Raw genomic sequence first — 13,494 nt, forward strand, 5'->3', positions numbered from 1 at the left:
ACATGAAGCTGGTTACCAACTTGTCAAATTAACGTAGGGGTTCCTAATTTAGTTATGAGAGTGTTCGCACGAAAAGGTTGCTGCTGGCACCATCTGACCAATCACGAACGTGGATAAGTCCTGGCAGAAGACTGGCTGATCAAACAAAGGAAGAGAACTATAATTTTAGAAACATATGAAGAGGTTAAACATACTACAGAGTGAAAGCAACACAGCCAGTGCAGACAGCACTGCCATATGAGTGAATGTGAGAGGAAAAGCACTGTACAGGAGTTTAGTGTAAAGAACGTATGAATGCATGTGAGCTTTAGTCAGTAAGACTGGAAAAGAGCAACTATATTGAAGACAAGAAGGAAAGCTGTGTAAGTCAACAGACAGTGTTAGGCAGGAGAATCTGATAGTATGTCATAAGATTAAAACAAAGAGTAAAGAATAAATATAAAAACTAAATTCATCAGAGTACATGGAAATTTGACCCACAAATACTAAGAGGTGTTTAAGGATCACATCAATGCTTACAGAACAAATAAACTGTTTTAAAATAAAGTGTTAGACCTTCCTGCTCTACACGCATGAGTTCCCAGGAATCTTCCAGGAATGGAGGCGCTATTTTCTTAGTAAATATATCTCAGTTTTCACCTTGTAGTAAATTAAGAAGACAAAGAGTTACAGGATGATGGTGGTTAAAGTTTCCAGGTGTGATATTAAAGATATGAGGGACCTTTAAAATAGAGAAAGGATTATATGTTTATACTGTAATAATATTGATAATTTAGCAGTCATCCTCAAGCACCTGAAGGTAAATTGAACTGAAATGAATAAACAAAAACATCATAGACCTTGAGACATTAGAGCACACGCAGGCACACTCACACATATGCAGAAACACACTCGCACCATGGGAGAGAGAGACGCAGAGAAAGACAGATCCCTGAGTTACCTAGCTGCTAAACACTGAAGAGAGGAGAGTGAATTTGGAGTGACATCCCAGTTATTGCTCTTGACATTTGTGCATCGTCCAGGCGCATATGTGCAGTAAAAGCCGCACCTAGGGGAAACTGTGTGTGCGTGTGTGTGTGTGTGTGTGTGTGTGCGTGCGCACTGATGAGCTAAGCACAGCTGAGGACAGACAGTGAATGAATAATAAAGTGTGTCAAACCTGACCTATGCGGTCACTCTGCTGAGACTTTCCCTTGTTTGACCGCCTCCCCAACCTCCTCTCTAACACACACAGACAAAGCCTCTTGTGCGCTAACTTTAGAACGATGAGACACCAATGATTGTCTTTGTTTTTCAGCTTTAACATACAGCAGCTATTGAACTGTGAAAGTGAATTGGACAGGGATCAACCATATAATATAGTTTTGACAGCCTTTGAAGCGCATCCGCTCTGCCCCCACGCTTCTGCTGATTGCCCCTGAGCCCTCTTTCTCCTCTGCAAAGGCATACTGTGGCATTTACAAGGTACAGTGGGCAGCGGGACACACATTAGAAACAACTAAGCATACATGGATGGAGAGCGAGGTAACAGTGATTTAGGGTGAATCATTTTGGTTGAGTGAAACAGCGATGCGACAGCAAATAAGAAGCTTGGCAAAAAGACAATTCGCAGCTGGTGACCATCACAAAGGAAAAAGTAGTGCCCACTAATCAATGTGAAATGCTTTAACGCTAACATATTTTATAAAATATGCTGTTACTAAGTGCAAGACAAGGAAAGCTTATCTGGGAGCTACAGATGGCTGGCAAATAAAGGAGAAAACAACAGAAAGTGTCTATTGATCGGTCCTCTCCACCATGATATCGCCAAGCTTTTCCAAGTCTCTGCATCCCAAAAATATGTTTAAGAAAAAAAGTATATATTTTTGGATCCTTTTAATGATTAAATCAATAACAACAACTTACATCACAATTGTTTGTCCGGATGAAGAATATTCCAGCGTGGCAGTAGACTGTTACTATCGATTTAACAAATATGAGAGAAGAAAATTTATGAATGGATTTTTGCTGCAGGCTGGTAGCACCCTTAAAGACTTCAAGAGACTTAATGAGTACTGTACAGCCTGTCCTTCCTGTGCTGTGCATTTGCAGAGAAAGGCATTCTTTCACAGGATACCCGCTCACTCATGTTTTAATGGTGCAAAATAGCCTGAAACCTCTCATATATGTACAGTGGCTGAGGTCCGACAATGGCAAGGAATACGTGATTTAAACCACTGAGTGTGAGTAAATTTTCTTCAGAACCTGAAAATGATGTTTCCCACTTTCCCCCCTTCTATTTTGATCTGTATTTGTGAATGACAAGTGAGCACCTTGCTCACTCAGACTCCAGGGCAAGACTGACTATTTATCGCTGGCTCCACCTTCTTGCTCTGAGCTACAGCTCGGTCATTGCTTACCTTCCTGGTTAAGAGGTCCTGTGTCTGATGCCTGTTTGGTTGTGGTGCCCAGTCTTGAGCTGCTCCCAGCTCAGTCAGTATCAGCAGGGGGATGCCATTGCCTACATATTGTTCTTTGATTGGACGACTTAGTAAAACATCATTGAGAAAAGACCCTACATCAATCAGAAGCACTCCTGGAGAAAAAAAAGAAAAAGATAAATCAGCCAAACTACTCAAAATAAGTTTTTTGTTTTTTATTCAGTACAATTCAATTTTATTTATATAGAGCCAAATCCCAGGAACAGTTGCCTTAAGGCGCTATTTTAAAAGAACAGCAGGGGTTTTCCTGGCTCAGAATGGGTCTTTAGGAAGTTATTATGTGCTTAAGCCCCCAACAGGTCATTGCCGATCGGCGCCCTTCCCTGAAACTGCTTCTGCCAGAGTTTTCTTCCTGTTAAAAGGACGTTTTTCTTTCCCACTGTCATTGAGTGCTTGCTAATAGGAGGTTATTTGATTGTTGGGATTTTCTCTTTATTATTGTGCCTTAAAGTGATTTTTGTTGTGATTTGATGGCGTATCAGTAAAAATGAATTAAGCACAACTGGCTATGCATATTGTTTAAACAAGTCTGTGTTCATTTACTTGATGTAAGTCAGCACATTTGCCTGTTGTTTATGGCTATACAAAATCGTATTCAACATCTAAAAAATGGCAATATTTGTATCACAGTACTGGTGATTCTCCTTTGATGAATGGTCATTATCTCTCTGGTGGGTGCCAACATTTTTCACATCCAGGAAAATTGTACTTAACGGCTTATGCAGTTGTTAATGTAGCATCACAAATGTGGTCTAACCCTGTTAGAAAGCTGCAGAATAATTTTGACTTGTGCCCAACATGCATTTATTGTTATAGTTATTGGCATTTTTTTTTTTTTTTTTTTTTTTTACAATTCTGGCTGAGTGTTGAACAATAGCACAAAACGTTGTGGCTCAAACATTAAATCCGACTTGTCCATTTGTGCATTTGTCACGAGTCTCTTCTTATTTGAATGTTTTCTGATGATTTTCAGGAAAGGGAGCAGTGTGAACCCATCTTCATGGGGTGTTTTCATGCTGTCATTTTGTGAAATAAAATCACAGTATGTGATCAATATCCATTGATTGATTGAAACATGTGCAAACTTAGATAAAATACAGTTTTTAAGCCCTAACCATAGTTTGTACAATTATAACGAGTTTGAAATTCAGTATTTGGTATCATCACCTTAGCAGGCTTTCTTGTCATTTCTTTAAGCAGTCTTTAGAATTAGTTCTCCAGGCTGAGGAACATTTAAAGCTCTTCTTTGGATGGTGAACGCATGTAGTTTCCTCAATTGCGTTAAAGGACAACCTGCCAATATATGTCAAATTTTCCCTCAATGCATTTGGGAATCACAATGTTGATGCACAAACACATGCCTGTCTAATTGTCTTATCTTTGGTATTTTTCATAGATTCAGCTAAAGAAATTGATACAAATTATGTGTTTTTGCAACAAACTAGCTACTAGCAACAAAGTGTCTACAGATGCTATTTAAAATTGGCTATTTGCTAAATTATCTAAAATGAGTCCAAAGGAAAACTTTGAAAACCCCTCAAAATTCCTTGAGAAATATTGCTCAAGAGCATTAAAAACAAAATATGAAGAAATAAAGGTTGCCTTGAGACTTTTACACAGTACTGTATGACAAATAATTAGCTTTATTTCACAAGTTATCAAAGTCAGGGTTCTACTAATAAATGCACAAGTTGTCCCAGTTTCATTGACGTGAACTAATGGTTCCAACCAAATACCATTGTCTTATCAAACAGGTTATCTAGGCAAAAACATGGCCTATTTTCATTTGATATATTTTTCTGTCTGGCTTCTACTTCACAAACCATGTGCCAAACGTTTCTCCACTTTTTGAGTCCTTTTTCTGGCCTTCATGTGAATTTTCGCAGTCTGGATGAGGACCAGTTTTTAATTAATTTCGGCACCACATAAAAAAGGCTACGTAACATGTAGGAAAACCCCCGATATTTGCCGCCTGCCAAATTTACTTAGTTTCCAATGTTCAAGTTCAAGTTAAATTAAGTATGCGATGTCATTTTTAAAAATGAAAAATTTGAATTAAATCAGCCAATGAGTGAACTAGGAAAGAGCGGTTTGGACCAATGGGGAAGAAGGAGGGTGGCACTGCTATGTATGCAAATTAGACAGTTTAGTCAAGGTCCTCGCGAGCTTAACGGGTGTGTGAAAAAAAATATTTTTCTTGTTTTTCTGCGGTCGAAGGCAGTGTTGCCAACTTAGCGACTTTGTCGCTATATTTAGCGAGTTTTCAGACCCCCTTAGCGACTTTTTTTCTAAAAAGCGACTAGCGACAAATCTGGCGACTTTTTCTGGTGTTATTGGAGACTTATTTATGACGACTTTTTGACATGAAAGGGCGTGTTGCTCTTACTCTCAACAAGCAGCGGTGCTGCCGTGGGCACCTCACCCGTGCTAAAGCGCTCACGGGCGGAGGATAGTCCTCCCCCAGCTGCAGGAGACGTTCACACATATGCTTCCAAACTGCAAATGAACCGCGCATGAGCGAAGCCGCTGCTCCCGCACTGACTGTAACACAGTCAGTTCTTCTTTTACTGTTATGTTGTTTTGTGGATCACAAGGTTTAAAACTACTTATAAACACACACACACACAAAGTAACTCCACCAGAGTGCCTATTTCGGGTCACTTTTGCCGGTCGAAGCCCGGATAAAGGAGCAGGGTTGGAATTGTGACATTAAAAAACAATAATTGCTAAAAGAAATTTAATTTGTAGTTCTAAATAAATTCTAAATGCATTTAGGACGTTTTTTGCTCACTTTATGTCTCTTCCATGATGTTACTTCTCTCTCCAACAGCGTAGGTTACAATTATATTAGCATGACCAATTATGCAAATTAGATGATGACGTCATTTAGCGACTTCTAGCGACTTTTAGGACAGCCAATAGCGATTTTCCTTACTGAGGAGTTGGCAACACTGGTCGAAGGGTGAGTGTTTTATTCTGAAAGTTAACCATTATACTTCGAGCAGTAGACGTACTAAAAAAAAAAGAAATAGTAGCCACAGCTGCCTTTAAGCGAAAATATCCCAGTTTTGGACTAGCTTGCTTTCATTGTAGGCCAAAGTTTAGCCTCGGGCTAAATGTAAACGTCACCAAATCATTTAAATGACTGACTGCAACTATTCCGGCTCAAGGTGTGGTTTCTCCCTCGCAGTTTAGTGCAGGGCAGGTGACACTGAGTATTTTACATTACACGTCTGTTTTTTTTTTGAGTAAACCCACCTACTACAAGGCAACATTTAAAATTGGTATTACTTGCTAGCCTGGTAGTCATTCAAAGGAGCCGTACTTACTGTAGCTGGCAGAAACCTGGCTCTAAGGCAGATGGAATATAAAGCTTGTGGTTTTGAAGTGTTTTACAACTTATGATAGTGGCACATTCAAAGTTATTCCTCTTGACAGTCTACAGCTTCAGGTCAGATTTTACCTCCTGTGTTTTAGATTTTACCTTCTGGTTACACATCAGTTGTAGACTTTTAATAGTTTGTTCTTGGTAAGAGAAATGTCTTGACTTGATGAGTAGCTATTGTGAAGAGGAAACAAATTGACTTCTCCTGCCCTTAGTGTCTCAGCTTTGTGTAATTTGCCCAAATCTTGTCCTGTATGTGTGCATGCATGTGTGTGTAATGTGAAGTGAAGTGAAGAGAGAGAGTGGAAAAGAGGTGGTGTGGCAAGAGGGAGAGAGAGACAGAGAAGTGACACAAATCAATGTGAGCACCCAAACCACCATCACCAGCAGCGGCGGCGGCAGTCTTCCCCCTCTACCGACCTCCATCACCTCCCTGTCTTTCAGTGAGAGAGACCAGTGGAGAACGGGAGTCACAGGAAAGACGGGCTCCTCAGCAGCGCAGCATCCGGTAAGTCGTTAAAGAGCTAGGGATACCTCCCACCATGCAGTCAAAGTTGCAGAAGCGAAGGCAACAAGAGCAGCCTGGCAGTGCGACTTTGCTCTCCAAGGCTCAGAGCGTGCAGAACAGGGTACACGGTCGTGGATGAGCACCTTTTAAAATTTTTAAACCCCTACCGCACAGCTTCTCTTAGCTTCTTCTGTGACGGCTGCTTCTGTTGCAGCTACAGCACAGAGAAAATATCGCTTGGAAGAGGACAGCGTGAGAGAGCCGCCGCTGGTCCTCCTCCAGTCATATGTTTTAAAAGCCTGCTGGGGATTAGGGATTGGATTGAGGGAGGCTTTTTTCCGCCAATCACCGCCCTGCCTCTCAAAAAGCAGGAGAGGGATGGTGGACGAGCTGAGGAGAGAGAGCGGTAGTTCTCTAATGCTGTAATATTTCTATAGATACTTACATTTTGCCCGTGGCTTTTGTTTTTGTTGACACTGTGGGTCTGTGTGGGATTAACTGGATCTCTTAAGTATCTATTAGCAAGCATGTGGAAAACTTTTTTAAAGGGCTGTGCTTATACTGGATTTAGAAAATTACACGTGCATGAGGTGCACATTTGTGTTTTTCTTTGGTGAAAAAAGAAAACCGTTCTGCATTTGCAGGGAATCAGCTTCAGTTGCATCTGTAATTGTTCAAGGTTTTCATCAGAATATTTTGGGTTTATTTTACTTTTTTTATGGCTGCTTCTCATTTCCTAGAAATGAAATGAGAGATGAGATAAGATGAGATAGCCTTTATTTGTCAGTTGCAGGTCTTTTGCCCACAACCGAGATGACAGACCTTGCCGACCGTACATACAATACACAAACATCACATTGGGGAGACAGGTCAGGCTAGGTAGCGCGGAAAAAGAAACATCGAAATGTGTAACACAAAAGGATAATACAGGAATGCACAGATATCAACACACCATAGCACAATAAACACAGACAAGCAACATGGGAAAGTGTTCCAGTGTGTACATCTGATCTGGGACCGCTGCAATCTTCGACTGCACCTCCAGCTGACCCGATGTCCACATCAGAAAAGATGCTATCAGTAATTTTGCTATAACAGAATTAGCTGAGTTTGTCATTTGGTTTGGTTGCCATGTTCGTCTAAATTATGCATCCACTTTAATGGCTTTAATCAAACTCCATAGGCTTACAGAATGAAGGGCAGCAGGGAAAATAGTTTAGAACAGGACTTGAGCTAATGTCAGAGCTTTCAAATTAGGTTAACACGATTATCTACAAGACAATGATTGAGGGGCATCTTTATTCAGTATTAAAATCGTCTTAATCACAGTGAGATAGCTTGGCTTTCTAGTTTTGGCTGGCTTTGGTTTTTAGTGTTGTTTCACAGCAAGAAGGTCCTGGGCTCAAATCCTGCTCGGGGCCTCTCTGTGGGGAATTTGCATGTCTCCATGGGTCTGCGTAAGTTCTCACCGGATACTCCCACAGTCCAAACACATGGATGAGGTGATTCTAAATTTGTCACATGAATGGTTGTCTGTCTCTGTGCATTAGCCTTACGATCGATTGGTGACTTGTCCAGGCTGTATGCCTCTTTTCACCCTATGACAGTTTGGATAGGCTCCAGGCCTCCACAACGCTGAATGGGATACGCAGATGAAGATCGGTGGAAATTTTATGTTCAGAATAAAACCCTGACCATCAGTAGCGACCTTTTACCACTCTCACTTAAGCCAATAACAAGCAAAATCGTTTTTTGGATAAATAACAAATCCCTGTGAAAATGAGTTGTGGTACACCTAACTTTCATGTGTCTGTGTCTGCATTGTTTTGTAATTTCACCTCCAAAGAGTTACATCACTCCTACAATACTTCACTAACACCATTAGAGGGGTTTGATTCACTGACTGCAAGGTGCCTAAGTCCAAATCATCACCCCACTACCACCATGCTTGATGTTGGTACGAAGTGTTTGTGCTGATTTGCTGTGTTTGGTTTCACCAAATGCATTGCTTTGCTTAATGGGTAAACATCTCCACCTTGGTCCAGTGCGATTTTTCCAGAGCTCTTGTGGTTTGGTCAGATGCAACTTTCCAAACCTAAGTGGTGCTGCCGTGTTATTTTTAGAGGGACAAGGCTTTCCCCTGGCAACCCTTCCAAACAAGCTGTACTTGTTCAGTCTTTTTCTAAATATGTTGTCATGAACTTTAACATATAACATATTAAATGAGGCCCGAGATGTAGCTTTTGTTTTTTTTTGCACTTTATCTGTGCCTTAATTGCCCCGGCATCCTGCAGGGTAAAGCCTCCCTTTATTGCATGTGTGCTGTGTCAGTGACTGTGTAATTTTAGGGTCGGCATCTTCCCCTGTCCGTCGTTCTTTAAGAGACTTGAAGAATGAGAGGCGGTAAAAGTCAAAGCTGCTCAGGTGTAAAGAGCTTCTGCCATAAAACAGTGTTCTGTTGGTTCAGGGATTGTGCTTCTGTGTGATCTACGTTTTTACTTCTAAAGCAGACGGCAAAGCTCATTCTTTTACCATCCAGTCTCGTCTGACACTATTAGTATAACTGAGCTACTAAAGATTACTGAGGTAAAACCATTTTTCTCCATTAGCAAGATCTGACTTCATCATCTATAGTACATGACAAATGACGGATAAAGTAGCTGTATTTTTATTTCTGACATATTGCCATCAGAGCTGTGGATTTTATTATAAGGCTATTCTTTTCTGTGCTATTCTGTATTCAGAGTTATCTGCACCCTCTGTGCTTGTTTTATTTGAACAACCAATTGCAGTCATTGCTGAGTGATACTGTATCTGCACCGAATGTGAAGTGTGTCTGCTATTTACAGTCCTACAGTATCAGTTGCTGCTGCGCTCCCAGTTGTTATTGTGGGAGCTTGGCAGCGGTGGATATTGTTATCTGTCCGTAGCATCAGGGATTGGTTTCCGCTCTGTTTTAGACAGTGATGAAAACACAAACATGTACTGTACACAGAAATACACACACACACGCACAGACAGGCACACTGAGTTTGTTTGTTACATTGTTGTGCATGTGTGGCAAAGTGGGTGCATGCATGTCCCCAGGCCCACGGAGCGAGACACATTGTTAGATGCAGGTAAGAGTCAGACGGAGAGAGACATCTGTCAGTCTCTGAATGGTATTTTCCCAATGCGACTGATGAGGTGCTCTTTCTCCCTCGGTCATGGTCCCGCTCTTTCTCTCTCTCTCTCACACTCTCACACACACACACACACACGGATGTTTGTGCACGAGCATATGAGGTTAGGGCTCAGGTGAAGAAGCTGCACGTTTGAGTGTCACTGATTTAACGGGGTGTTGATCTCGTACAAGACAGGAAGCTGTAAACAAATCCCCCAACATGTGGTGACTTGCTGGAGCATATCCCTCTCTTCTTTCGCTATCAGAGTGTGTTTGTGTGACTTGTAGACTAATGAAATATAACAGCTGAGTGTAAATTGGAACAGACAGCAGACATTTGAAGTGGAGCTTTGTTTGGTTACAGAAATTATTCATTAAACATCTTCCAAGTAACTTCCAGTAAGTGTGTTATCTTTGAATGACTGTCCATATTTTTAGCTCACTGAGAGATATGGCTGTGCAGTAATTGAACTATGTAGTTCTTAAATGCTTGTGCTATTATCAGTTTGGAGAATACAATAAAAAATTTGGTTAGTTTAAGTTTATAATCTACAAATGTGGTTAATGGGGTTTGTGAAATGCATCTTATTTCCCTAAACATCACTTTAGCCAATTTATAAATTTGGCCAAAATGAAAATAATAAACACATGCAATGAAAGTTTAATGATCTTCAATTTGATAGTGCATAAAAATCTGAGCATCACCGCCTCCCAGCCCTGCCCAGTACTGGGTGGTTTTTATGATGAATTGTACAAATAGGGACAGTCACTGTCTGATCCATGTCAGGTTGAAGGTTGTTTGAAGGTAGGGCTGTTCGATATAACGATATATATTGGATGACGATATGAAAACGTCTATCGTTTTATTTTACGCTGTCGTTTGTTTTGTGGTGTCGCAAAATAAACTGTTTACGGCAATATTTTTTTTGATGGTCACTGTATATTAATTTCTTGAAGTTCTCTTTTTCTCTTATATTTATAATAACCACACTACAGACGAATAAGCAACTGTTTTTACTCTTTGTCGTTAGCAACAACGATGGTAAACACAGCATGTGGCTCCGCTGTCCGCTTGTTTATTTTCCACATAAGCCTTTCACAATAAAGCTGAAGATCCTGTTGAGATTTTTCAAAATAAACTGAAATAATGACAAACAGGCCAGTCAAAACAAATTGAGGACCTTGCTCCTAAACATGGGGCTACCTCTGTAGCATGGACATGGTTTGGTTATGAAAAGTCTGACACCGATCAGAAAACTGTACTATGCAAATTATGCAGGAAACTGGTCCCTACCCCATAATCAAACACGGGAAACCTTTTCTACCACCTACGTAAGAATCATGTGAAAGAGTATGGAGAGCGTTTATGGATGAGATACAAAAAAAGAGCCGTCAGGTGCTCCAAATAAAGCTTAGACTCAAATGTTAGAACAGGCTTTTCCCCGCTGCACGCCGTGTAATAAATCCTCACAAAGAAAACAGCGGCCGTTACAACTTATGCTTAAAAATGTATAGTTTCATGCATCGGTCAAAACACTCGACTCCAGGTACACGACGCCCAGCTGAAAACACTTCACGCAAGTCCAGTTGCTCGAGATTCACAGAATTTATAGAAGCGTAAAATGTTTGTGATATCTATTGTTGTCAGGACGATAAATGTTTATATTGGGATATGAGGTTTTGGTCATATTGCACAGCCCTATTTGAAGGCTTCATAAATTTGTAAGGAAAAGTGAGCCTATGAATTCAAACAGTAGAAACATGTTGAGCAGCTGAACAATTTGTTTAAATAAACTTAATTTTTTCAGTTGCCAACAGTAGTTGTGTTGCCGTTAAGGTATTTTTCTGGTGACTAATTTACTAGAAGATTAAAGGTGAAATGACAAAAAAATCCCAAATGTAAAATGAATCCCAATTTAAAGAAAAGAAAAGTTGATTGTTTTAAAAGTCAGAAAACAATGGCTTCATAGTCTGGTGATCAGTGCATTTGGCTTATATGCCAATGAACCTAGGATAAATTCCTTGGAGGGTTACATCAGGAAGGGCTACTGATATAAAAGTCTCCCACATCAAACAAAGCAGCCAAAATAGGTTTAGTTTTTTAAAAATCAGAAAACAGTGAAAATTTAGAACAGTTTAATGAGAATAAGAATGAAATGAGAATTCTCTTGGGAGAATAAGAGACATCAGCAATCAGCAAAACATTGAGGACTACCAAAATGATGACGTAGTCAGGCTGGGGGAAAGGTAATGCGAAAAGCAGGGATAGCAGCAGTGAAGGAGTCGTCCACAAATGATGAGGAAAATAATATATATACTGTGACCAAGTAAGGTAACGGTGATGTTGACAGTGCAGAGTTAGATATGTTATGTTTTACTTGTGTTCTACCACAGAAGGGAGGTAGGGTTGCCCCAAAGGCAATAAAAATATCATCTGATATATGGAAATCGCCAGATATCTGCATTGATATGAGATATCAGTCAAGCTCTTATTTGTTAGAATTTTTTTTAAATGCCCAGCAATTTGTGATTTTTACTGTGAGTTTGCCAGCTAACTTTCTTTTTTTCCCCCTCTGACATTGATTTGATTGTGTCTTCATTGCTTTATTTATTATTATTATCACTATTTTTTATATTGAGAGTTATAAGTTTTATCATTGGCCTTCTCAGTGAACCTCAAACAAGTCCACCTTTGTAGACTGAATCGCTGTGTTTTTCATTTTAGCTGATATTTCTGTTTTTTCTCTCAAACGGATGTCTTTTTTATGTATCTGTAGGCTTTGAATACGGTAGAGGAGTCTGCTGCCAAGACATATAAATTATTAGAGTAATGGGCTTAAGTGACTTGTCCTACCAGCATCTCAGTCCAGCATGTAGACATACAAAGGCTTAGAGAGATACATAAGCCAAGAATAAAAAATTAGGATGGCAGCAAAATACGCCCCTCCTTACTCCCCACCGGTCTTTCTTTTTTCCAAGGTCAAGATTAAAATTCAAACTTCCGTCTTATCTGCTCCTCTCCGCTACCTGCTATGTTTTTATTTTTTATTAAAAGCATAAAATGATCCATTGTTATTATTAAAGTGAGAAATGTGTTGTGTACTTTTGTTCCCAGTGGAGCAATTATAATATTTGACTTTAAAAGATGAAACGGAAAGGGACAGTCAAACACATGATCTGTGGAGGTGTGTGGAAAGAAATGGAAGACATGTTTGAAGCAGAAAAGGAGAGGAAGGGAGGAGAGTCAGACTGTTAGCTCATTCCATGAGCTTAGAAATATCTTTGGGGGTTTTTCGGTGGCACTTACGGTGTCTGTGTGTGTTTGTGAAGGTTGGTCATTGTTCACGAAGTAGACCAGAAAACCACTTAGATTTCGTTTTTCTGTCATTTTTGGCCTTGGGAGCTTCAGTTATGATTGAATTTCAACTTTTAACATTTTTTTGGCATAATTATATCAAAGTTTTGTACTTTACATCACTGACATAGCAAATATATTTTGATTGTTTTTTGCTGTCTTTTGCTGTTTGCTTGTCTTGTTTCTATGGACCAGGAGACCAGACTAAATAGATTGTACTAATCAATCAATCTTGCTCAATGTGGAGCAGAGACAGATTATGGGGTTGTTCTGTTTTGGGAATCAACACCATCAATAAAAATTTTAACCTTTTTTTTTAAAGTCTTTAACATTGACCAGATCTCTGAAGACCCCTTAAGGGCATTAGGATGATATCCACCTTTCTTCCAATAAATGATAATCTAGTTGGAAAATATTAAAAGCTTATAGTAGAAACTGTAAGGCACATATTAAAGAGTTTTTAGGCATTTTACACTTTACTATAATTTTTTTTTAAAATAAAAACTGGGCAAATGTTAACGTTTTATATTGTTTTATTTCCTTAGCTGATACACTTGAAGGATTAAGAATTACTATACACTAGGTCAGTTTTTACTGTCTGTA

The 13,494-nt window shown here is 39.7% G+C and overlaps 1 protein-coding gene across 2 annotated transcripts in view; it reads left to right on the plus strand.

Moving 5' to 3' along the window:
• The first annotated feature begins 6,155 nt into the window (after positions 1 to 6,155).
• The window catches only part of sox5 (SRY-box transcription factor 5), a 261,200-nt gene continuing 253,861 nt past the window's right edge, over positions 6,156 to 13,494 (plus strand). For both annotated transcript variants that reach the window (XM_087830275.1, XM_087830276.1), the window contains exon 1: positions 6,156 to 6,373. The gene's annotated coding sequence lies outside the window, so the exon portion shown is untranslated. The remainder of the gene's footprint in view (positions 6,374 to 13,494) is intronic.

This window comes from Neolamprologus brichardi, chromosome 17, assembly GCF_056152115.1.
Source record: "Neolamprologus brichardi isolate AB-2024 chromosome 17, ASM5615211v1, whole genome shotgun sequence".
NCBI lineage: Eukaryota > Metazoa > Chordata > Actinopteri > Cichliformes > Cichlidae > Neolamprologus > Neolamprologus brichardi.